The sequence below is a fragment of the Crinia signifera genome, chromosome 5 (assembly GCF_055691185.1).
Source record: "Crinia signifera chromosome 5, ASM5569118v1, whole genome shotgun sequence".
Classification (NCBI taxonomy): Eukaryota; Metazoa; Chordata; class Amphibia; order Anura; family Myobatrachidae; genus Crinia; species Crinia signifera.
Window position 1 is genome coordinate 221308231 of NC_139221.1, and position 23746 is coordinate 221331976.

The window sequence follows — 23746 nt, forward strand, 5'->3', positions numbered from 1 at the left end:
CAGTTAGTATGTCATTATTTATTTTTATAGTGCAGGAAATTAGTTACAACTATTGACTAAGTGTGTCATACTGGTGGTGCACTGTGACTCCGCAGATCCCACCTCTCTGAGCTCTCATAAATATAAGTGATGTGATTCCCCGCTTTGATTGTTCTTTTGTACAACCTGCGTGCACTTTACCCCATTGTGAGTATGGTCCCATTAATATAAATGGTGTAAGTCCCCGCTTCAAGTTGCAATTGCAAAAAGTAACAAATAATATATATATTTTAAATATGACTTGTGTGTGTGTGTGAGCATCGTGAAGTCCTGTAGTGTGAGTTGCCATTTGAAATTAAAGTAAAAAAAAACTTGCTCTTTTTGTACAACCTGTGCGCGCTAAACCCCCACTGTGAATTTGCTTGCATAAATATAAGCAATGTGACTCCACACAGTGTAAGTTGTCATTTGTGAAAAAGTTCAAAAAATTAAAAAAAAGTTTAATAAAATTGTTCTTTTGTTTGTACAACCTATAGGCACTGTACACCCATGGTGAATTTGTTCATAGAAATTAGAATGGTGTGACTCCCCGCTAAGTTGTCATTTTGGAAAAAAAGTAAAACATGAAAAGAAAAATACCTGTTCTATTATTTTTTTGTACAACTGATGTGTGTTCATCTATATATATCAATGGTCGCTAACCTTAATTGGGGTGTGAGCTACTCAAGAGAAATTAAACTCCTGAAGAGCACCTAAAATAAAAAATCTGGTAGTTTCTCAAGTGGTCTGCGCAGGGCCGCCAAGAGAAATCCTGGGCCCCGGTTCAACAACTTCCTGGGGCCCCCACGGACGGAGCTCCCCACACACTCCGGACCCGTTGTTACGCCACTGCTTCCAAGGTGGATACACGTACAAAAATGTACACCTATTACACATGTCACACACCCATTACATATGATACCACATGCCATAATGCTCATTACACGTTATGCCACACACCGTAATGCTCATTGCATATTAAGGGGTTAACATGTTCTGCCAGGGTTTAACATTCTCTGCCAGGATTTATCCTGTCTGCCCTGATTTACATGCTCTGCCAGGGGTTAACATGCTCTGCCAGGGGTTACATGCTCTTGCAAAGAATTTACACATACCCTCCAACATGGCCCATTCCATTAGTTACAAAATGCTCTGTTCCTGGACTTCCCTGCCAGTGGCAGTTACAGATGTGAGCCTGCAGCACAATCCAATATTCAAAAAGGGGGGTCACATATACTGCCACCCCAAGCATCACTGTCCTGGACTCACTGGTAGTTGATGTGACTGCCCCTCTTTGAATTTTGGACTGTGCTGGAGTCCAACCTCTGTAACTACCACTGGCAGGGAAGTCCAGGAACAGAGCATTTTGGGGAAGATGTATTAAGCTTGGAGAAGAGATAAACTGGAGATAAAGTTTAAGGAGATAACGCACTCCCAACTGTCATATTTCGAACACAGCTTATTGGCAGGTGCGTTATCTCCTTACACTTTATCTCCCCTTTATCTCCAGTTTATCTCTTCTCCAAGCTTAATACATCTGCCCCATTGTACCTAATGGAATGGGTCATGTTGGGGGACTTACCACCAAATAAAAAAAGACTTGTGTGTCCAAACCAGGGCCCCCCTGACAGGCCCGGGTAAATTGTACCTGCTCCCCCCCTCTCTCGGCACCCCTGGGTCTGCGTAGCTATCTCAGCAACTTCCAGCCCTTGTCCCACCATGTTGATTTGACCACCACCTGCAGCGTGAAGGCTCTTCTGTGGATCCCCTCTCCATCCCGCAGTAATTTCCACTTACCTTCCTGCTTACCTCCACTGTGAAGTGTCAGCTGTGGTGTTAATATTTGTGGGCCTGCTAAGCAGCCACCAGTCTGTTCTATGACACTGACACTGGATCACTTCCTCCTAGCGGTCTCAGCAGTACTGAAGGTAGGTGAGCTACCCAAATTATGTCCGTGAGCTACCGGTAGCTCGCGAGCTACAGATTGGAGACCACTGATATAGATAATTATCACTCAAGAGAAGAGCAGAAGCAGCAAACAAATGCTATAGCTGCTACTGCTGCCAGTCATGATACTACAACATCTACTAAAGGTGGTCTAGGGGTCAGAAATTTTAGCAAAAGGCATGTGAAATCACAATATTAAAAAACTAATAGAGGTTTCACCATACAAAGGGACAAACCTGTGCCCCCAAAAAGTTACACTAAGGCTCAAACTGTATCTACACAAACCCCTGAGAAGAGTCTAAGGGTGTCCACATTAACTTCATGTGACTCTGACTTTTATCACACTGTACTCATTGGGAAGCCTCTTTCACCTCCTTCCACAATTTCTGCACCATCTGCACAAGTGGGGAGCCATACAAGTAAAGATGGAGACGAGGACATAATAGAAATTGAGGATGCTAGTTTGGAAGAGGATGGGTGACATCTGTGTTCTATTACTGACACTAATTAAGGGGGATGTTGTTAGTGTATGTCAGCCACCAGTGGCAAGTCTTGCCTGTGATAAAAAGAAAGCTATTGTGGTGCCTCTTGGGGGTTACGGTATAGGAGGTCAACAATGTCTTGGTCGACCACTAATGGATGACAGTGACTAGTTTGACACCTGATAATGGTCACATACCCTAGGTTGACATTGCCAGAAAGTTGACACAAGCTTAAGGTCGAAATGGGCATGGTTGACAATAGTTTTCGTGTTTTTGGTGTCTATGTTGACATGGACACCGTATAAATGTACTGTGTAATCTCTTATGGCTCGCTGTGCTCAACATGCTTTGGGCACAGTGCCTTGCTGTGCTTGCCACACTATTATAGTCTCACTCTATGCCCATTTGGATAGTATGAACCAAGTCAGTCTACACCAAAACTCAAGTCGACCTTGTTGACCATGCTGACCTTACGTGTGTGTCGACCTTCTGTCAATGCTGACCTATGGTATGTCTACCATTTCCAGGGATTTTTTTTACCCAAATCATGCCAATGACTATAAATGCATTTGCTCCATTTATGAGGCCAAAGTTACTGTAGTATAGGTAGAGTCTTTAAACATCTAGGCACATCCTCCATGTTACATTACTTGGAGTAAGTTTATAACATTTATTTTTAAAATTATAATGTAATGAACACCCTCATTCTCAATCTTTTCAATAGTGATCAGAGGTAGTCCTTCCAAAAAATTGGTTTGTCGGGGTTTAAACAAACCAAGCACTTTAGCCACAAAAAGGCCAGTCCCTTTCGCTGAAGAGCTAGATTTGTTAAAATGTTCATCATAAAAGTGCGTGGGAGTGCAAAAGGACAATTCCATCTTGCACCACTTTTGTTTTCATAACGGACTGTGTTTTGGGGGCTGGGCATTGAGAATTTTTTTTTTTGCATAGACATTTTTATTGGTTCCATCCATAATTTTTTTTATGGTATTTGTCTCCTCCTGTGAATTGTACCATTATGGTCTGTTTTGCACGGACAAGCATTTTTATTGGTTATTTCTCCAGTACGTGTTCATTTTTTAAACTATTTTTCAATGTTTTCCAGTAAAACATAGCGGCGAAAATTTACTAAGATGTGTATTCTACTTCACATGAGATGTTGCTATAGGCAACAAATCAGTTCATGTCTACTATCTTCTAAAGGGTGCTAAATAAACAAGAAGTAGATTCTGATTGGTTGCCCACAGCAACATCACATGTGAAGTAGAATACACATCTTAGTAAATTTCCCCCAGCATGTTGTATGCAAATACACCTGCAGTCACACATTGAATACAGCTATGCCACATACAATCTAAATCAGCAGAAGCTGCTTGTGTGTCAAATTCACTAAGTTTTGCCAATAAGACTCATTGTAATTGAAAACGTTGCATGCAAAGATATGTGGCACTATCGAGTCACATGGAGTTCATGCATTATGTGTAACGTGACCTGTAGCAAAAGGAGGATAGATGTACAGTATGCTTACACATCTATAGGTAGAGCCAACTTAATCAAAATGATCACTTTATCAATATTACTATGTATATTTACTACAAACTTTACCACTTTTGCTTGCAAAAAAACCAAAAGAACTCAAGTATTAAAACGCAGTGGAACCTACTGAGCTGTATAAGAAACTGTTACTAAATAAATACAGATGGAGCACCTGTCATTCATGAAGGGGCTGGCGGTCGGATCGCCAACTGCCAGCCCCCCATCAGCCGCTGGAAGGGGAAGCGCGCATGTCCACTTACAATGGAGCTCCCCGTGCATCTTTTTAGTATCATTAATGCAAAAACAAGCATGCAATACATGGTACTCTGGATACTGGTTCTGACATTTCATACATTTGCTGAGTAAGAAGGCAAAGTTACCCCCACCATTCATTGTCGCACTTAATCTGTGACTTTACAACAATTTACATCGAAAATCTGAATCCTAAATCCCTAAAACACTATGGACCTTATTCAAGTCGAATGCAGCCAATGTTTCATGTTTGCGCATGTGCATTTCTTCACATGTACATGCGCTGGGTGTGTGCACCCATGGCAAACAAAACTGTTCATTGGGTGCACATACCCATCTTTGTTGCCGGAGGGCAGGGGGACCTGGGTCGCCGGGCTTGGTCCATTAGCATATGGGAACACCCAGCGCTCCCATGGTAATGGGCAGATGTCACGGGTGCGGGGGACAGGCAGCTGACATCACCGGATGTCAGCTGCCCACCCACTTCCATCTGAACATGAACGCATCATTCGATGGTCACCGACCATCGAATGATGAGGGTGTTACCCCGCAGGCTGCGAATGGATGTTTATAAAAAACATCCATTTGATGCAAATAAGATGTTTAATTTAGGAAAAATTATGAATGTTTAGGAATCACTACCAGCACTAGAGGGTCTAATTCAAACCTGCCTGTTGTGGGATCAGGACTGAATAACCCCCTAAGACGCACTGTGCTTCATGCACCATATCCCGCAAAAATGATAGTTGTATATTTTAACTTAATTTTAAACAACATTATCAGTAAATGTCAAAAAAATCCTTCTGTCTGGTCCACAAAATAAATACTGTATGGCACAATTATTGAAAATATGTAAAAAGGTCTAAATGCTCATATATCAAATTACCCTTTCTGCAAAATGTGGACTTTCAAAATGGCATGACTTACTATCCCTTTAATATTTGGATGGAAACTGGATGTTTATACAATGCATAATCTTATCACTAAAGATGCATAAAATACTTTTTAACATTTCTTGAAGCAAGTGTAAAATATGAATCTTGAAAAGATGTTGCATTAACATTTTTACAAGCCAAACATTATATTTCAATTGTGATAAGAACATTCTTTGATGGTGATTGAGAAAACTCCTTTTACAGTTAGTTCTGCAAAACTATTTTTAAAAATCTAGATCCTATTATTATTTATATTTTAAAGAAGTTATTAACTTTGAAAACATTAATACATGATTAAAACAATGTATCATATATTTTCCCTCTTTTTTACATAAAATATTACTTTATTTAACTTTACAGTATGTAATCTAGTATATATCAAAAACTTAAAAAAAAATCTAATACATAGCAGTTAAGGTGCATAAACCCTAGACAATATATCGTTAATATGTATGTACGATAATGATATTGTTAACAATATATCTTACATATAGGACCATATTGTAGTTTATGCGCATCGTTGAGCGATGTTTCCAAACTGTGCATGCGCATTTTTGCACATGTGCATGCACCTGGTGTGAGCGGCCACGGCAAACAGTGCGGGCAGGGGGCGTGGGGCAGCGGCTGGTAGTCACGCCCATGGGAACACCCAACATTTCATGTGTATTCCCATGAAAACACTGGGAGCTCCCATGGTAATGACCCATTGACGCAGTTGCCAGGGGGGGGGGGGGGGGGGGCGGGCAGCTGACATCACCGGATGTCAGCTACTCACCATGTTCTCCTCCAGAACACACGCAAAGCTAAGACACCTGAGATGGTCTTATTTTTGCGATTACCTTCCACATTGAATGATGTGGGTTTGGCCTTGTAGGCTGCAAATGGATGTTTATGCAATACATCCATTCGCAGCCCTGTGGGCAAATTTGCCCTGTGAAGGGGGGCGTAGGCCTGTGTTAGCGATGGGCGGGCTTAAAAGACAGGCATCGCTGCGAACTTCACAGCGCTGTGTGTCAAGTAGAATAACCTCCATAGTCTAGTGTGTACGCACTACATCATTACTGATGTGCGCTTTCCACCTCATCCCCCTCATCTGTACATGCAGCTAAATGTTGACTACTGTATATCGTCAACCACTGCACGTTCAGCAAGGGGGTGTTAACAATATCGTTCAATGTGTATGCACTAGATCATTCGACCAGGAAATGACGATATCATTCGTATCTATATCATATAGCATCCGTCAATGAATGAAAAAACAATATTATAATATAAATAATTCATAAAATGATTAAAATGTTCATAAGAAAAATTTATTTCAAAATGATATGCAGCAAAATTATTTCCATCCTAAAGAATATTTGAAATCAAATGAAAAGTATATTGTATCTAATTGCAAAAACTCTTTTTATTGCTCCTAGTCTCTCTCCATTGTTGCCTACAGTACGTCCATTTCCTGTTTCGTTTAGATTTATATATGGGGTTATACTGTATACTGTATACATGCCAAATTCCTTTGTCATCCATCAGCATAGCTAAAACCAAAGAGCTGGCAATCCAAATGGGATACAATGTTGTAGAAATGTACATATTAGGAAAGGGTCATGAAAAAAATTCTACAGTCTGCTTAAATTATCTTTAAGAACAATCAGGGCAATCATTTAAAAAAGCAAGAAAAATATAGACAAGTTGAAAATGGGCCTACTGCATCCATGCATCCTTATCCTGGATATTTGAGGACACAAACAGTAACCAAAATACCATAGTTTCAGAACTGCACAGTTTTTGTTCATCTTGGGGTCTCAACAGAATTCACTGTCATGTGCCAACTCCATGACAGATACTTTTTAGATGAGTTCTATGAAAGAAAATGTAATTGGAACAAAAATGGAATTATATGAGGTGATTGTATTTTGGCCAAAAAATATGAATTTAAGAACTTCAGTTGTACTCCATGTTAAATTTCAGATTATTATAATTGTTCTTATTATCAATATTCTTAGGGCCTGATTCAGACTTGTTCACTCTTCTGCGAATTTACAGCATGACAGTCCATGTCCATACCATGACAGTCAACGAATGCTAGCCTTCGCTGGCTGCTCAAAGGGTGATTGGCACCCTGTGGCCACTTGGGTGCAGTACCGCAATGTGTTCTGGGAGTGCCCCAGAAAATGCAGTCGTTCCCTGGCCGGTGGGAGGGAGAGCTACTGACATCATCAGCACCCTCTTTTCCCTGGGGCCTTTGCTGTGCTGAGTAAGTCTAGACTTACTCAGCCCTGCAAACAGAGGGGAAAATCATGGTGAGTGTTTCTGAATGGTTTTCCCCTCAAATGCATGGCTGCAAACACATTCGCAACCATACACATGGGAAGGATTTCACTAGGGCTGGAAAACAAGGGGTGGCCTTTGCCTGCTTGCTGGGCTCCAATAACTCGCAGCCCAATGAGCAGGACTGAATTGGGCCCCTAGTGATTAATGTTTGCACCTGCATTTCCCTTTTTTCTGTGTAGCACTAGAATTCTCAGCATGGAATCACCATTTATTATGTTTAGAATTAGGGTTGGTGTGGCTGGCCTGCTTTGGGTCATCCTTATTCATACTTGCCCACCCTCCAGGGATAGCTGAGAGGCTCCCGAAAATTGAGTGGCCCTCACTGGCCCCTTGGAAATGCGAGCAAGCCTCCTTTTAGGAATGTTAGGGACCCACATGATGATGTCACCTAGCCGTGATGGTAGGTCACCAATATTCTTTGGCAGAAATTATGCCACTCCATGTTAATTTCGCAGAGTATATAATATTTGTTCTTATTGGTGAACCAGGCTTTTTCCCTTTTTTTCTATGCTAGTACTTAAGTTAATTACACATACCATAGTCCTTCTCAAAACAATTTGTTATTAGACTCTAACAAAAGGAAACATTATAATTTATAACTTGCATGGATTAGAACAAAACTTTATTTGAAAAGGAGAAGGAGAGTAATCATATTTTTATATTTGGAAAAGTTATATATGTACAGAAACTGCCTCCATACAGAAACATCCAAAAAAAAGAAATGTTCTACAACTTGGTACAAGCTAAGAAAATGCAGGTAGTCCACCAATTATAATTTAATAATCTTAATACAAATTTAATCATGAGCATACATAAACCTATAATGTATATAAATCTTTTTTGTACTATAATTTTCATATTGATTTCTTTATAGTCAATTAGATAATCTTACAAATAACAGAAATTTGTATATAATTGTTCTGGTATGATGCAATATCCTTCAATAAATTAATGTTGGTAAACAAACATGTGGACACTAGTTTCTGGATAATGAATGTAATTGGCCCATTCTCCCTAATAAATGTGTCCCTTAGTGTAGAATAGATTTGCATAATATAGTTTGATAATTTGATGCTTGCACTATATTGATAATATATTACGGACATTGCATGCAGGGAATGCTGTTTTCCTTTCAGCTCAAATGCAAACAGCCCATAATTAACACTAATATTGGTTTTCTATTATAATTTGCTGGCAAGATGCTAGTTGTGTATTTTAACAATCCATATTTTAGGTACTGTAGCTATAATTATATGAAACTTTTAATTTTAATGCATATCTTTCAGTTCTATATTATAATACTTACTCAATTTGTTTGCCTCTGAAAATTTAATTTTAGTCACCTTTTTACCACTAAAATATACAGAAATAACACCCACATTATGCCATGTTTTCTTTTACTAGTGGATGTTGGAAACGCATCTTTGTGGTGTTCATACAGTACTTACACAGTACTTACACTTCAAACATACTGTAACCTCTGAAAACCATTCATTGTGTTCCTGGGTAATTTGTATTATTTCCCTTCCTTTCTGGACTTTAAACAAAACTTTTGAAAAAGAAAATTGGAAAAGAAATACTGTAAATCACTGATTCTATAGTTTGCTAGTTGCTAGGTATGGTCCTAAACGGTACCATCAACCCTCTAAACAAATGTAACATTTATAATAAATGGTTAAACTTTTCATAGAGGACATTTTTGCTCTGTGACTGACATTTTTTGGCAGCTCCAGCAGCTAGTACTGATGGGATAAGAGCTATTGCTCTCTGTAGGATAAGACATCTTTGGAGGAATTCCTGCAGAGAATATCAGCTCATACTGTACAGTAGGAAAGGTCACAAAGACTGGCAATAGCTAATATGGAAGATGTGAGACAGCAGCTATCATTTCTACTAGACCAGTGGTGTCAAACTCATGGCCCTCCAGCTGTTGTGGAACTACACGTCCCAGAATGCCCTGCCACAGTTTTAACAACCAATATGGAAGATGTGAGACAGCAGCTATCATTTCTACTAGACCAGTGGTGTCAAACTCATGGCCCTCCAGCTGTCGTGGAACTACACGTCCCAGAATGCCCTGCCACAGTTTTAACAACCAATTATATTGATTATACAATTATACAGATTTTATATAATTGATTGCTAAAACTGTGGCAGGGCATGCTGGGACGTGTAGTTCCACAACAGCTGGAGGGCCATGAGTTTGACACCACTGTACTAGACACTAGAATCATACTTGCCTATTTTAATTTGTGCAAAGGTTTACCACATCCAAGGAAGTTTCCATCAAAGATATGAACCCCAAAACCGAGGAACGCAATGGGTTTCTGCCTTTGAGTATTTTGGTTAGTTTTCGATAACCATTTTTGTGTTACAGCTTTCTCATGCACTCCTGTGTAAACTCATTCATTTTAACTAAGGATGATTGGGTTTAATTGTTTTAAAACTGAATTTCACACACCAGGCTCAGATTCCAAAATTATGAAACCATCATCATCCAGGCATCAGAACTCACAGGTTTTGGATTTGATGTACTGTATATGTCCTTCCGGTGATTTGGATGCCATTTCACACAGGACCACTGGAAAGGTGTGTCTTCTGTGTGTTCTGATGGTCTGTGCTGTCTCCGCTTCAGTGGCTGAGCTGAACTATCTGTCCACTGCAGTACTGCTGAGCTGACCTAGCTGCCCAGTGTCCATTCACTGCAGTGCTAATGACCTGACCTATCTGCCAACTCCAGTCACCCCTGGCAAATTGGGAAAAAAAGTTATAAACCCTACCACCTAAATGGCAGAGCTTTTTTAAGGGCGCTTGGGAAGATAGGTGGAGGTTGCCAAGCTGCTCACACCTGGGGGTGGTAAAGCCTCTATATGGCTAGGCTGGAAAAAAGAAATGTGAATGGTGGAGCGCTGACTACTTTAAATATAATTGTAAAAAGGGTTGACCAATTGGGTATTACAATATTATTTATTATACTATATCATGAAGAATTACATATAAAACACAAATAAAACACAACTTTGAATAAAATTCAAATAAAACAGTATTCACCCCTACATGGGACCTGAATGGAAAATTGAGATGTGGATAAGTCTCACTTGTTCCTGGTGATGCTCTCCTGTTGATTGGATGAACTGGATTGGCGGGTGTCCATAAACCTGACTTGGAGCCGATGGTGATGATCTCCCCTCGTGAGGAAAGATGGTACACGTCTCATGGAATGGAGGGCCTCGCAAAATTAGCAGGTTGTGGTGTCCCTTTGTTGGAAAAGTCCAGTACTTTACTTGAGCAAGAGAGAGCTGGTCCAAAGTGAGAAATTTGTAATCCACAGGGTCCAGTGGAGGGTGAGCGCCTAACGCGTTTCGTCATCCACAGATGACTTTATCAAAAACCCCTGGCAAATTGGTGTGGTTAACATTGTCTGAGCAAGATTACAGTACTAGAGATCCTAGAGATCATCCCCTGAAGAAGTCTCATGGAGATGAAATGTAAGTAAATATTGTAGGACCCACTGAGAATGTGCAGCTAGAAATCTGTGTCCTTAATACAAGGGTGAAAGTGTTTAACTCGCATGTGAAGGATCTTGCCATAAACTCTAATATATTTTTATATGACATATATTATTTCATATATTTTGCCATTTTGTGGAATCATATATTTTAGTTGTGTATTTTGCTTTTTAACTTATGTTAAACTTTCTGCCTAAAAGATGGAAGATTTACCGTATATACTCGAGTATAAGCCGAGGTTTTCAGCCTTTTTTTTTTTTCTGGAAAAGCGTCCCTCGGCTTAAACTCGAGTCAGTGGCTTTGAACATATGCGCGGCTATGGCAATATGGCCGCCGGCCTCCTGCACTAGACATGTCCTCAGTGCAGGAGGCCATCGGCCATGTTGCTGTAGCCGCGCCTATGTTGGAAGTGGAGCCGGGCAGCACCATGTAGCAACTCATCGGCGGACAGCTGGATGCAGGACCAGGTCAGTGGCGGTGGCCGCGTACCCCCACCCCCGTGGAGCCAATCAGCGGCGCACCTCCAAGCCCCTGGAGTCGGACGCTGGAGGAGGTAGGTGGCGGCCAGTGGTGTCCTGTGCAGGGGGAGCAGCCAGTGGTGTCCTGTGCAGGTTGAGAAGCCTCCTGTGCAGGGGGAGCAGCCAGTGGTGTCCTGTGCAGGGGGAGAAGACTGCGGTGTCCCAGGGGATCTGCCTGTGGTGTCCTGTGCAGGGGGAGCAGCCAGTGGCAGGGCCGGCGCTGCCCACTCAGCAGAGCCTGCATAGCAGGGAAGCGCTGGGCTGTAAAGGCGCTCTCTCCCTGCCCTGCAGCTCTGCCACTGTGTGCATTGATGTAAGGTGTTGCCAGCTGCTGCTGCGCCTGTCAGTGACAGTGTAGCGCAAGCAGCAGCACCGGCAGCAGAGGGGAGAGAGAACTTACGTCATGATATACAGACAGTAACAGTAGCAGCTGCAGAAGCAGCAGGGGATGTCCCTGCACCTTCCTCACTGGTGACTGCGGTGCCTCCCCCCTCCCCCCTCATGTCATCATCCGAGCCAGGACAGCATGTGCCGAGCTGTGATTGGAGGAGCTTGGCACATGCTGAATAGAAGAGAACCTGATTGGAGGAGCTCCTCTGATCCATGAAACATGGAGGATCTGACTGTCAGCATGGACCTGTCTGTGAGTGTGTGCCCTGCCTCCACTGTCTCTGCAGCTTTTCTCTCTCTCTCTACCTCTACCACCCCCTCCCTGTCCAGCATCTGTCCCCCTCTCCCTGCCCCCAACTCTCTGCCCATCATCTGTCCCCCATCTCCCTGCCCAGCATCTGTCCCCCTCTCCCTGCCCAGCATCTGTCCCCCCTCTCCCTGCTCAGCATCTGTCCCCTTCTCCCTGCCCACCATTTGTCCCCTCACTCCATGCCCACCATCTGTCCCCCTCTCCCTGCCCACTATCTATCCCCCCTACCCTGCCCACCATCTGTCCCCCCTTTCCCTGCCCACAATCTGTCCCCCCTTTCCCTGCCCACCGTATGTCCCTTCTTTCCCTGCCCACCATCTGTCCCTTCTTTCCCTGCCCACCAACTGTCCCCCTTTCCCTGCTCAGTACCTGCCCCTCTCCCTGCCCAGTATCTGCCCCTCTCTCTCTGCCCAGCATATCTCCCCCTCTCCCTGCCCAGCATATCTCCCCCTCTCCCTGCCCAGTGCCCGCCCCTCTCCCTGCCCAGTATCTGCCCCCCCTCCTTTCTCTGCCCAGCATATCTCCCCCTCTCTGTCCAGCATATCTCCCCCTCTCTCTCTGCCCAGCATATCTCCCCATCTCTGCCCAGCATATCTCCCCCTCTCTCTCTGCCCAACATATCTCCCCCTCTTTCTCTGCCCAGCATATCTCCTCCTCTTTCTCTGCCCAGCATATCTCCCCCTCTCTCTCTGCCCAGCATATCTCCCCCTCTATCTCTGCCCAGCATATCTCCCCCTCTCTCTCTGCCCAGCATATCTCCCCCTCTCTCTCTGCCTAGCATATCCCCCCTCTCTCTCTGCCCAGCATATCTCCCCCTCTCTGTCCAGCATATCTCCCCCTCTCTCTCTGCCCAGCATATCTCCCCCTCTCTCTCTGCCCAGCATATCTCCCCCTCTCTCTCTGCCCAACATATCTCCCCCTCTTTCTCTGCCCAGCATATCTCCCCCTCTTTCTCTGCCCAGCATATCTCCCCCTCTCTCTCTGCCCAGCATATCTCCCCCTCTATCTCTGCCCAGCATATCTCCCCCTCTCTCTCTGCCCAGCATATCTCCCTCTCTCTCTCTGCCTAGCATATCCCCCCTCTCTCTCTGCCCAGCATATCTCCCCCTCTCAACCCAGCATATCTCCCCCTCTCTCTCTGCCCAGCATATCTCCCCCTCTCTGACCAGCATATCTCCCCCTCTCTCTCTCTGCCCAGCATATCTCCCCCTCTCCCTGCCCAGTGCCCACCCCTCTCTCCCTGCCCAGTATCTGCCCCCCACTCCCTGCCAAGTATCTGCCCCTCCTTTCTCTGCCCAGCATATCTCCCCCTCTCTGTCCAGCATATCTCCCCCTCCCTGCCCAGCATTTGTACCCCCTCTCCCTGTCCATCATCTGGCCCCAATCCCTCTCTGCCCAGCATTTGCCCCCTCTCCCCACATCTGCACCCCCAATCTGCTTCTTTCCAGCATCTGCCCCCCTCTCCCCAGCATCTGTCTCCTTCTCCCTTCCCAGTATCTTCCCCCTCTCCATGCCCATCACATTTTCCCCAATCCCTTTCTGCCCATCTGTACCCCATCTTCCTGCCCATAATCTTTCCCCCCTATCAGTATCTCCCCAGCACCTGTCCACATCTCCCCACCATCTGCCCCCTCTGCCAAGTATCTGCCCCCTCTCGCCACCCATCACATTTCCCTCCATCCCTCTCTGCCCAGCAACTGCCCCCCTCTACCCAGCATCTGTCGCCCTACTTTGTGGTTTATATATTTTATTGGGAATGGATATTGGATTGACACTGCACAGTGATTATTAAATGTTTAATCTAGAATGAGCACCACTGTAGTGTATAATTAAGAAATATCCTAGTGCAGCCAAGATCATCATAACTAGACATACAGTACTACACTGTAACATCTATGGAAATAAATATCAGTGAATATGCCTCACCTACTGAGTTCTAAATAATCTTTAAAAGGATTACAGCAGAAATATTTTTATCTCCAAGTGAATTTCAGGGAAATATAATTCTTAATGAATGTGACTGAAGAAGCAATGTTTATGTGTAATGGATCAGTAAGTGTTATCAATTAAATGGGATATACTGTAATGTCAGTAATCTGTTTTTCATAATCTACTGCCTGTCAGCTTACGATTTGTAACTCTTGTATTTCAGTTATATTACTATTTAATTCAAGCTACTTTATCTAGAGACATACTACATGTTATAAAACAAATATTTAGAAAATGACACTCCATAAATTTTACCATGCAAAGATATGCAGTAGACTGTCACTTAAAAAATGAGAGGGTTACTGTTACAATCATACTGTACTTGCTTACCCTCCTGCATCTGCAGGAGACACTCAGTTCCGGGTTCAGTCTACCACTGCCTGGAAAGCTAAAGTATTTGAATGTCAAGGATTCATCTGCCCCGCCACCACTGTACCATTGACTTGCCATGGAAATAACCTGAATGAGTTGAGAGAGCATCCTGATGCTGGCGGTCACCAAAAGGGGAGTGTATGACAGAAATGTGATGGATATCAAAGGATCTAATTTATAAATAGTGATGTCAGTAATTGCAGTGATGTCAGTAATTGCAACCAGATTTCCCTCTGCTGCTGGTTTATGGCTCATGCTGGGTAGTTGTTCTACAGGTAATGTTTGGAAGTAGCAATGATCAAGATGACCAACTGATGTCTGGCTAGGAGCTGTGCAGCTCAGCCAAACACTTTCCCTGTGTCTCCCCTGTCCTTGTTCATCACCCTCCCCAGGGTACATGTAGTGTATATCTGTATATGTTATATAACTGTTCTGTTACTGTTTACGTGTTACCTACCTGAGTGTTGCAATGACCAAGTAGTGCCATTGATGGCTGTCTAGGTCCTGTGCAGCTCAGCCAAAATATGTTCCCCTTGTCTCCCCTGTCCTTGTGCATCACCCTCCCCAGGGTACATCTAGCGTATACCTGTATGTGTAAGTATCTATACTGTCACTGTTTACTTGTTACCTACCTGGCTGTTGCACAGCAATCCAAAACTAATTCCTAGTATACGCAAGTATACCTGGCCAATAAAGTTGATTCTGATTCTGATTTAAATACAGTACTGTGTGTGTATGCTTGTATTATGGTAAAACTAGGTATGGGGGGTATATTCTGACCATTGTGCATTGGTTTAGGGGTCATGCTGTGCACTGTATGGGTATGTGGGCTGTATCCTGCACACTGTATGGTCATGGGGAGGGGTTTATGCACTTAATGGATATGAGAGGGTGTTAGCTGGGCATTTTGTGGGTATAGGAGGGTCAGTGGCGTAACTACCTAAATTTCGCCCCCCCGCCGCAGATTTTTAGGCGCCCACCTCCCTTCCCTCCCCTCGGCGCCCTTTCTACCCTCCCCCCTCTCGGCTTACCTGACCGGCCGCATCTGCGGTCACGGTCCCGTCTCTCCCGGCCCCGGCTCCTGCAGCTATAATGAATACGGACTCTTAGAAAATGGCTACCACATACTGCAGACAGAAAACTGTCTGCAGTATGGGGGCAGCCATTTTCTAAGTGTCCGTTTTCATTATAGCTGCAGGAGCCGGCGCCGGGAGAGATGGGACCGTGACAGCAGGGCAGCAGCGGGTAAGTGCGGTAACTATAGCCCCGCAGACCCCCGGCGCCCACATGTTCTCTGCGCCTCCCAGCCACCGCGGGGGCTGCGGAGCTATAGCTACGCCACTGGGGAGAGTGTATGGAGGACATTGTATTGGTATGGGAGGGTTTATGGCAAGCACTTTGTGGGTATGGGTGGTGTACACCGGGCACTGTAGGGGTATAGGGGGTGTAAGGCAGGCATTGTATGGTATATACTCAAGATACCAACAGATCTATTGGTGGTAGAAGCCATGTCTTCATCTTAGTACTACCCATCACACCCATAATAGACAATAGCAGTGGCGGAACTACCGCGGGTGCAGCTGCTTTGGGGCCCAGCAGCTGGGGGGCCCGGGCCCCATGGAGAGCAAGCAAATACTCCCCTGCACCGTGACCGCAAAGTGCCAATATAATATATGCCGCCAGCCGCCGTGTTAAAAGAGCCGCGTCCGCCGCGTCCGCCAATAAGCAGCTTGCGCCTGGGCCAGGCAGAGGATGCCACCGTGCACTTTGACCCGCGAGATGATAGCATCATCATCTCTCGAGTCCGCTATTGCTGGTATTAGCCCCAGGCCCGGCCGCACAATGTCCTGCAGCATGGGAGAGACTCAGGAGATGATGACGTCATCTCGCGGATCAAAGTGCAGTAGAACGGCGGCGTCCTCTGCCTGGCTCCCCCCCCCCCCGACCAGCCCAGCACAGGCAAGCTGCTGTTCCACCTCTGAGTCCAGCTGTTTGTATTAGCCCCACCCCGGGCCCAGCCGAGCGATCTACTGGGAGGGAGAGACTGCCTGACAAGACGGACGCACATTACGCTGCCTGGCTGCCATGAGGGATCTGATCTGGATCCATCATCCAGATCATCTTGGCATCATCTGGCTGTTGTTGCAGACATTGACTGTGAGAGACAGTGTGGGCAGCCGAGGGAGAACTCCTGAAGCAGCAGCAACTAATATCTCTGGTGAGCTGGGCAATATACTTATTACTGTATTTTTTGTATACATGGGTCGCATAATGTGTAATGGTCGAGGCACGGTGGGAAATGGGGGGAGTCCATTATAAATTTTGCTATGGGGCCCACAAAGTTCTAGTTACGCCTCTGGACAATAGTAATAGCCATAAGTGTATTAAGGCTCATCCTATTTATGCACAGCATGACACACCCAATCAGTGGCACGCCGCATTACACATGACACATTCTACTACCATCAATATTCTCCCTGAAACTAGTTTCAAAAGTAGTTAAGGATGGTTACAATCATGTTAGATTAATAGAACCACACAGCAATGCACCTTATGTAGGGTACACACCAGGACGACCACCATCGTCCATGACCGATAGACGACCATGGGACGATTACCCTTGGACTTCCCGGGAACTCCCAGGCAGTCCCCAGGAAACGATTAGCAAAAATTGTGTTTTTTTGCGGAACGATCTAGATCCGATCCCGATGCGCCCGTGATGGTCGTTAAGACGGTCGGATCGCTGGTTTTTGTTTTTTTGCAAAAAACACATGCGACAGTCGTCAGATTGGCCTTTGAAATTTAAATGAAGGGGCTGGACTAGCTGAGGGGATAGGAATAGCAGCAGCCATTTTAAACCAGTGTATTTCTGATTTGTTACTAGTGAGGCTTGGTTTATACCTGCTGAACGCTGGACATAGCTATTTTACACATTACTTTGTTTTGCCTGCCATTACAAAGTGTCTTTTAACCCTGCTCTATGGAGAATGCAGTGATGGGTAGTCACCAGCAAGATTACCTGCTCTATTATGCTGTGCTGAAGCTCAGGCGTCAGAGGGCCCAGCGCAGGAGAGCAAGATCATGCTGGACAAAGCAGTGGCTACTGCAGCGTCATACTCGTTCGCACATGCCACTGCTCAGGGACATCAGGGAAAATAACCCAGACGACTACCGAAACTTTTTGCGGATGGATGATGCCACCTTCCAGGAATTGCTGCGTCTGGTGACTCCCCACATCGAGAAGCAGGATACCAAGTATCGCATGGCTATCCCTGCTGAGGAACCTGGTGGTGACCCTGAGGTTTCTGGCGACAGGACGGTCTCTTGCTGACCTGAAGTTTGGATCCCTCATCTCCCCGCAAGCTTTGGGCCTCATCAACCCGGAGACCTGCAAAGCCATTGTGAAGGTGCTGCAGTACTAGTATTGCAAGGTAAGGATGAAAAATACACCATACACTTTATTGTGCAAACAAAATTGTTTTATTTATAATTTAGGCCTAGGACAGAAACAGGTTTTTTACAAATATAAATTTATTGTGTCAACACAAATATATTATAATACCATATAAAAGATATTTTACAAAAAAACACACTACTATATATAAACATTTAAGTATGTATGACCCAGTTTAAACTTTCCCAATAAGTACGGGCTACTGTGTGGCAGAGGATGTCTGCCGCAGATACGTAAAGGCTGCGGCCGACATGGCGCATGGTGCAGATGCAATGGTCCCATCCCCATTGATGTGCGCCATACGCCATGTGAGCAGTGGCCTTCACATACCACAGTACCCCATACTATTGGCAAAGAAAAAAGGGCAATAATTTGAGTTTGCTCACCAGATTGAGGAGAATACTGTTCTCCCTCTGGTAATGCAGGTACAGGTAGCAGCATATACGTAGAAAACCAAGAAAAAAAGACACTCTGGTAACTTATGAAACAAGCCCTTACAACAGAAGGGATAAGGTACTGTGTGGCAGAGGAGGTCTGCCGCAGATATGTAAAGGCTGCGGCCCACGTGGCACATGGTGCAGATGCAATGGTCCCGGCCCCATTGATGTGCGCCATACGCCATGTGAGCAGTGGCCTTCACATATCTGCAGCTGAGACCATGTCGATGGCAAATGACAAAATAGCCTATATTTTAAGACAGATCCTCAAAAACAGGAGACTCCGGATCTTCTATCAGTAAAGAACTGTAGAATTGACAGTAGTTGGTGGGTTGAGAAGGCTGTGTGGGTGTCGACTGGGTGTGTGTTGAAAGTGTGCTCGACTGGCCTGGTACGGTGGCAGGCGGAGTAGGCACTGGTGATTCTAATGACAGTGGTGTTTCTGGTGCACTACCCATGCCAACTATTTGAATTCCACTGCTGAGATACCCTAAACTGCCATTATACACCAACTCCATGCATAACTTTTCAAAAGTCAGTTGCTGGTCCGGAGCCATGTTGCGAACACACTCTGCCACATAAGTGAAGTAGTTGTCATGTTTGTCCGGGTTTCTTTGAAGGACCCGCTGTGCCCGCATCATAAATTCTTCATCTGCTGCTGCTTCTCCTTTTTTTCCTTTGCCACGCATTTTTTTTGCACGGGGGAGTGGTGGAGTGGGTTTCAGGGTGGGTGGCGGAGTGCGTGCTGGAGTAGGACCTTCGCTCGATTTACATGCATTATCTGATAGCGCAGACAGGTCCGGGGTTGGAGGTGGGTCGTCAGCAAGCTGTAAAAAAATTGAACAACACGTTTACTAATCAATTCTATTTACTTCTAATTTCAGTTCCCTACCAGCGTGAATTAATGGAAAGTCATCGCAGAGGAGTTTGAACAGCGATGGAACTTCCCAAATTGCGGTGGAGCCATTGATGGGAAACATGTCCGCATAGCCCAGCCTATCAATAGTGGTTCCTACTACTTTAATTACAAGGGCTATTTTAGCATTGTACTAATGGCTGTGGTTAATGCGAACTATGAGTTTATCTTCCTGGATGTAGGAGAGAATGGCCGTGCATCGGATGGTGGCACTTTTAAGGACACAAAGTTCTACGAAAGGCTCACAGCTAACACCCTTCACTTGCCGTCTGTCCAGGAAACTAAACAGGGGCTTAACTTTGTATTTGTGGCGTACGAGGCTTTTGGCCTGCACGAGCATGTCATGAAGCCATATGCGCAAAGGGGCCTGAACCATGACAAAAGGATCTTCAACTACAGGCTATCCAGGGCACGGCGTGTTGTGGAAAATGCTTTTGGAATCCTGGCTAACCGGTTTCGCATTTTCCACACTGCCATTAACCTGAGGGTGGACAAAATTGACTGGGTTGTCACGGCGTGCTGTGTCCTGCACAATTTACTATGCAGAAAAGCCACACAGCAAAGGGCTACAGGCACAGCACTCCAAGAAGACCAAAATCTGCCAGAGGAGGTAGTGCAGATATCCTCCTTGCAAACCCAAACACAACACTTCACAGGGAGTGCACGAGCCAAACAGGTGAGGGAAGAGTACATGGCCTACTTTAATGGAGAGGGGGCTGTGGATTGGCAGGAGGAATCAATTAGATAGCCAACAAACTAGACTCACCAATACAGACTGCGAATTATCCTCCTCATGCGCCGTGACTTCTTGGTTATCATGTTCGACCATCAGGACTACTCCTGTCCTCATCGACTCCTGGCTGAGGGTGAACATCAACCTGTCGTAGTACCAGAACGATGTTTGATACATCTCTTCGACTCCAGCACCAGACTTCTTTGCAGCCTCCACCTTCTTGTGTTCTTTCAAAAAACAGTCCGGAGATTCTGGATGCGTTTCCGCACCCATTCTACGTTGGCCTCTGGGTGAAATGGGAGACTGTAGTGAGACAAGTCCGCCAAGGCTTGATTTCTTTTCATTTTATTTGAATACTCCTTGGACTTGGTTCGCCACAGGCATTCATGGGAACGATACTTCTCTATGAAACCTTCCAAAAATTCCTGTTCTTTCGCGTTAGACATTGGGACTGTAAAAAGATAAAACCATTCGTTATTATATTTATAGCCATGTTTTATTTCATATTTAAATTTTTATAGTTATAGTTATCAATTTACCTAGTTCATATGTTTCAAGTATTTAAAATGTTAATAAACTTTTATGAAAACCACTATACATTTTATTGTGCACATTGCTATTCACACAAACAGGTGAATGGGGCCTAGCAGAGAGTGCACGGAATACTGCAATGGTGGACAATGGTTATATATATATATATATATTATATATATATATATATATATATATATATATATATATATATATATATATATATACATATACACACACACACACACACAAACAGGTGAATGGGGTCTAGCAGAGGAGTGCATGGAATATTTCAATGGTGGAAAATGGTTTTATATATATATATATATATATACACACACACAAACAGGTGAATGGGGCCTAGCAGAGAGGAGTGCATGGAATACTGCAATGGTGGACAATGGTTTTATATATATATATATATATATATATATATACATACACACACACACACACACAAACAGGTGAATGGGGCCTAGCAGAGAGTGCATGGAAACTGTGATGGTGGACAATGGTTTTATATATATATATATACACACACATGGGGCCCACCCGAGCAAACAGTGACATGGTCAGGTGCTCGGTTGACAAACTAGTGCTCTATACAGACTATATACATTGGTGGCAACAATGGGCATGCATAGGAGAGCATTATGAGTGCAAACATACCAGGCTGTTGTTCTGGGAGATGAGACAAGAAGGAGAGTCCAACTGCTGCGCCATCACTGTTTGCTATGTGGAAAAACATGGCGCCGGGGGGAGTGTTTAGGAAATGCCACTCAAATAGGCTGGATCAAACGACGGACGGCAGCAAAAAACACTCATGATCTGCATGCGATTAACGGTCGGTCGGCCTGGGATTGACGGATCCTACCTGCAGCACGTAGGACCAAAGATGCGACCAAACGAGTGGCGTGTACTCGCCTCGGATCGGAATCGGATCAAATAAATGACAAAAAAGCCCAAAAGTACATACAATCTGCATACAACCGGTCGGAATTGGATCTAAATTGACAGGATCGAGCCCTAGTCGTCCTGGTGTGTACCCAGCATAAGAGTGGTCATCGTGGCTGCAATGAGTTTATTAAATTCTAGGTACTATGATAGCTTCAGCAATATTATTGGATACTTGAAATATTATGAAATCTACACAGACTAACATAATGAACCTACAATTACTTACTAAGTTTAAATATACTGCAATTAGATAAAACTATAACCCATATGACTGTGGTCATTCTTATAGTTGCTCCCTGCATTATACTGAATGACTAATGTACACTAATGACTAATTAATAATGTCTAATCACTAATGACTAATGTACTAATACAGTAAGGAAGATATACAATATCATCTCTACTTATCATGCTAATAAATAGATCTGATTTTGGCCACATGGACAAAATTGAATTCAAGTACCTTACTACCTTCTGAAAGTTTAAACTGGGGTTGGTATAAACATTCTCATTTATTGTTTTTTCTCTCATCAGTTGCTGTAAAAGACACTGAAGCTCTTGATCAAAGGCTCATACATGTTCATTTAAAAAAAAATCAATACATTTTTTTCCCTCCTCATCCTCAGTTAGTTCAAAATTGTATTATTTAAAATATAAAGTGCTTGATTTGTTGAATCCCTCAAAAAATAAACTATCAATGTTCAGCTAACAGTGTTGTTAATGTTTGGCTTAAGGAATAATTATAAAATCGATATGCAAGATGGAAATGTCTTATGACCCACCCATGGTGTATTTTCATTAATACATTTCTGGAACTTGCTGCAAATTATGTAACATCTACAGTAGGAAGTGCCTAGATAGGCATCTAGGCACTTCCTACTGTACATGTTACATAATTTGCGGGGAGGAGCCTTGATGGTTAACATCCATACCTCTGCTAACTTTGGCCTAACAAAGGAAGCAAATGCCTATACAAATGTTATCAGGTAAAAATAATCCCACACCCAAGATGTGGCTTTTTTGGTCTGTTGCCATTGGTGGCTGATTTACACAAACAACATCATCAACATCCTCATCATCCTCAGTAGCATCATGTAGTTTCCTGGTCCACTTCCACAATAGTTTTCTCAATTTCTACTACAGTATATCATCATGATCCTCTTTATTTGCACTGCTCATCTTCACATTTGCAGATGGTGCATTTATGGTGGAAGTGTGACACCCCAGAAGGGGGTACCCCCTTCTGGTGCCCGTGAATGACATTGGTGGCCAGAGCAACCTATCTTTCACCTTTTTCCTGGAGAGTGGGACGGACCTGAATGCCCATTAATTGGAGGTTCAAGGGCGCCAACGGACAAAGGAGAAGTTGAGCCAGGGTGCAAAGCAAGCAGGCGGTCTGTGGTGTGGCCGAGAAGGAGAGAGCCCTGCCAAGTAAGGAGTAAGCAGTGTGGCTGCGCATGGCGTGCTGGAGAAAGACAGCACAGGCAGAGCAGTGTGTCGGGAGAGAGAGGGAGCCTGGCGCAGAGTAAGGAGTAAGCAACACGTGGAACAGAGCGTGGTGTGTGAGGAGGCGAGACGCAGGCTAAGCGGAGTGGAGTGGCAGATCCCCAGAGTGGAAGCGGGTGCAGCACTGCTACAGAGCAGCCAGAAGTGCTTCCCTGACCAGAAGAGAGACGCGCATCGGCGCAGCCCATTAGCAGGAAGAAGGCACGGTGAGCGACAGCCAGGGTAAGGAGAAGTGCCGGCAGTGTGGCGCTGTAGTGACCCCAGCACTGAGTGACGGGAGGCCAGCGCAGCAGCCCAGAGAAGCCAGTGAGAGGAGGATGCACCGGGAACAGGGCAGCAAATGCCATGGCAGCGAGGACCAGAGACTTTGCACCCCCAGTCGCCTCAATGCCTCCCTGAGCAACCCCAGTGCCGACCACCACTAGAGAAGCCCTGAGCCGAGTCATGACTGGCAGGAGCCGGCAACAGATCCAGAGCCTCAGGTACTCTGACACTGCCCCACTCACACCACTCTGATTCAGTGAGGCCCAGTATATCTCAACCTCCAAACCTATCCTGCAACCAGGGTGGATGAACCCACACTGACATGCATTCCTAGTGCCACACAGGAACTTGCTTCCATT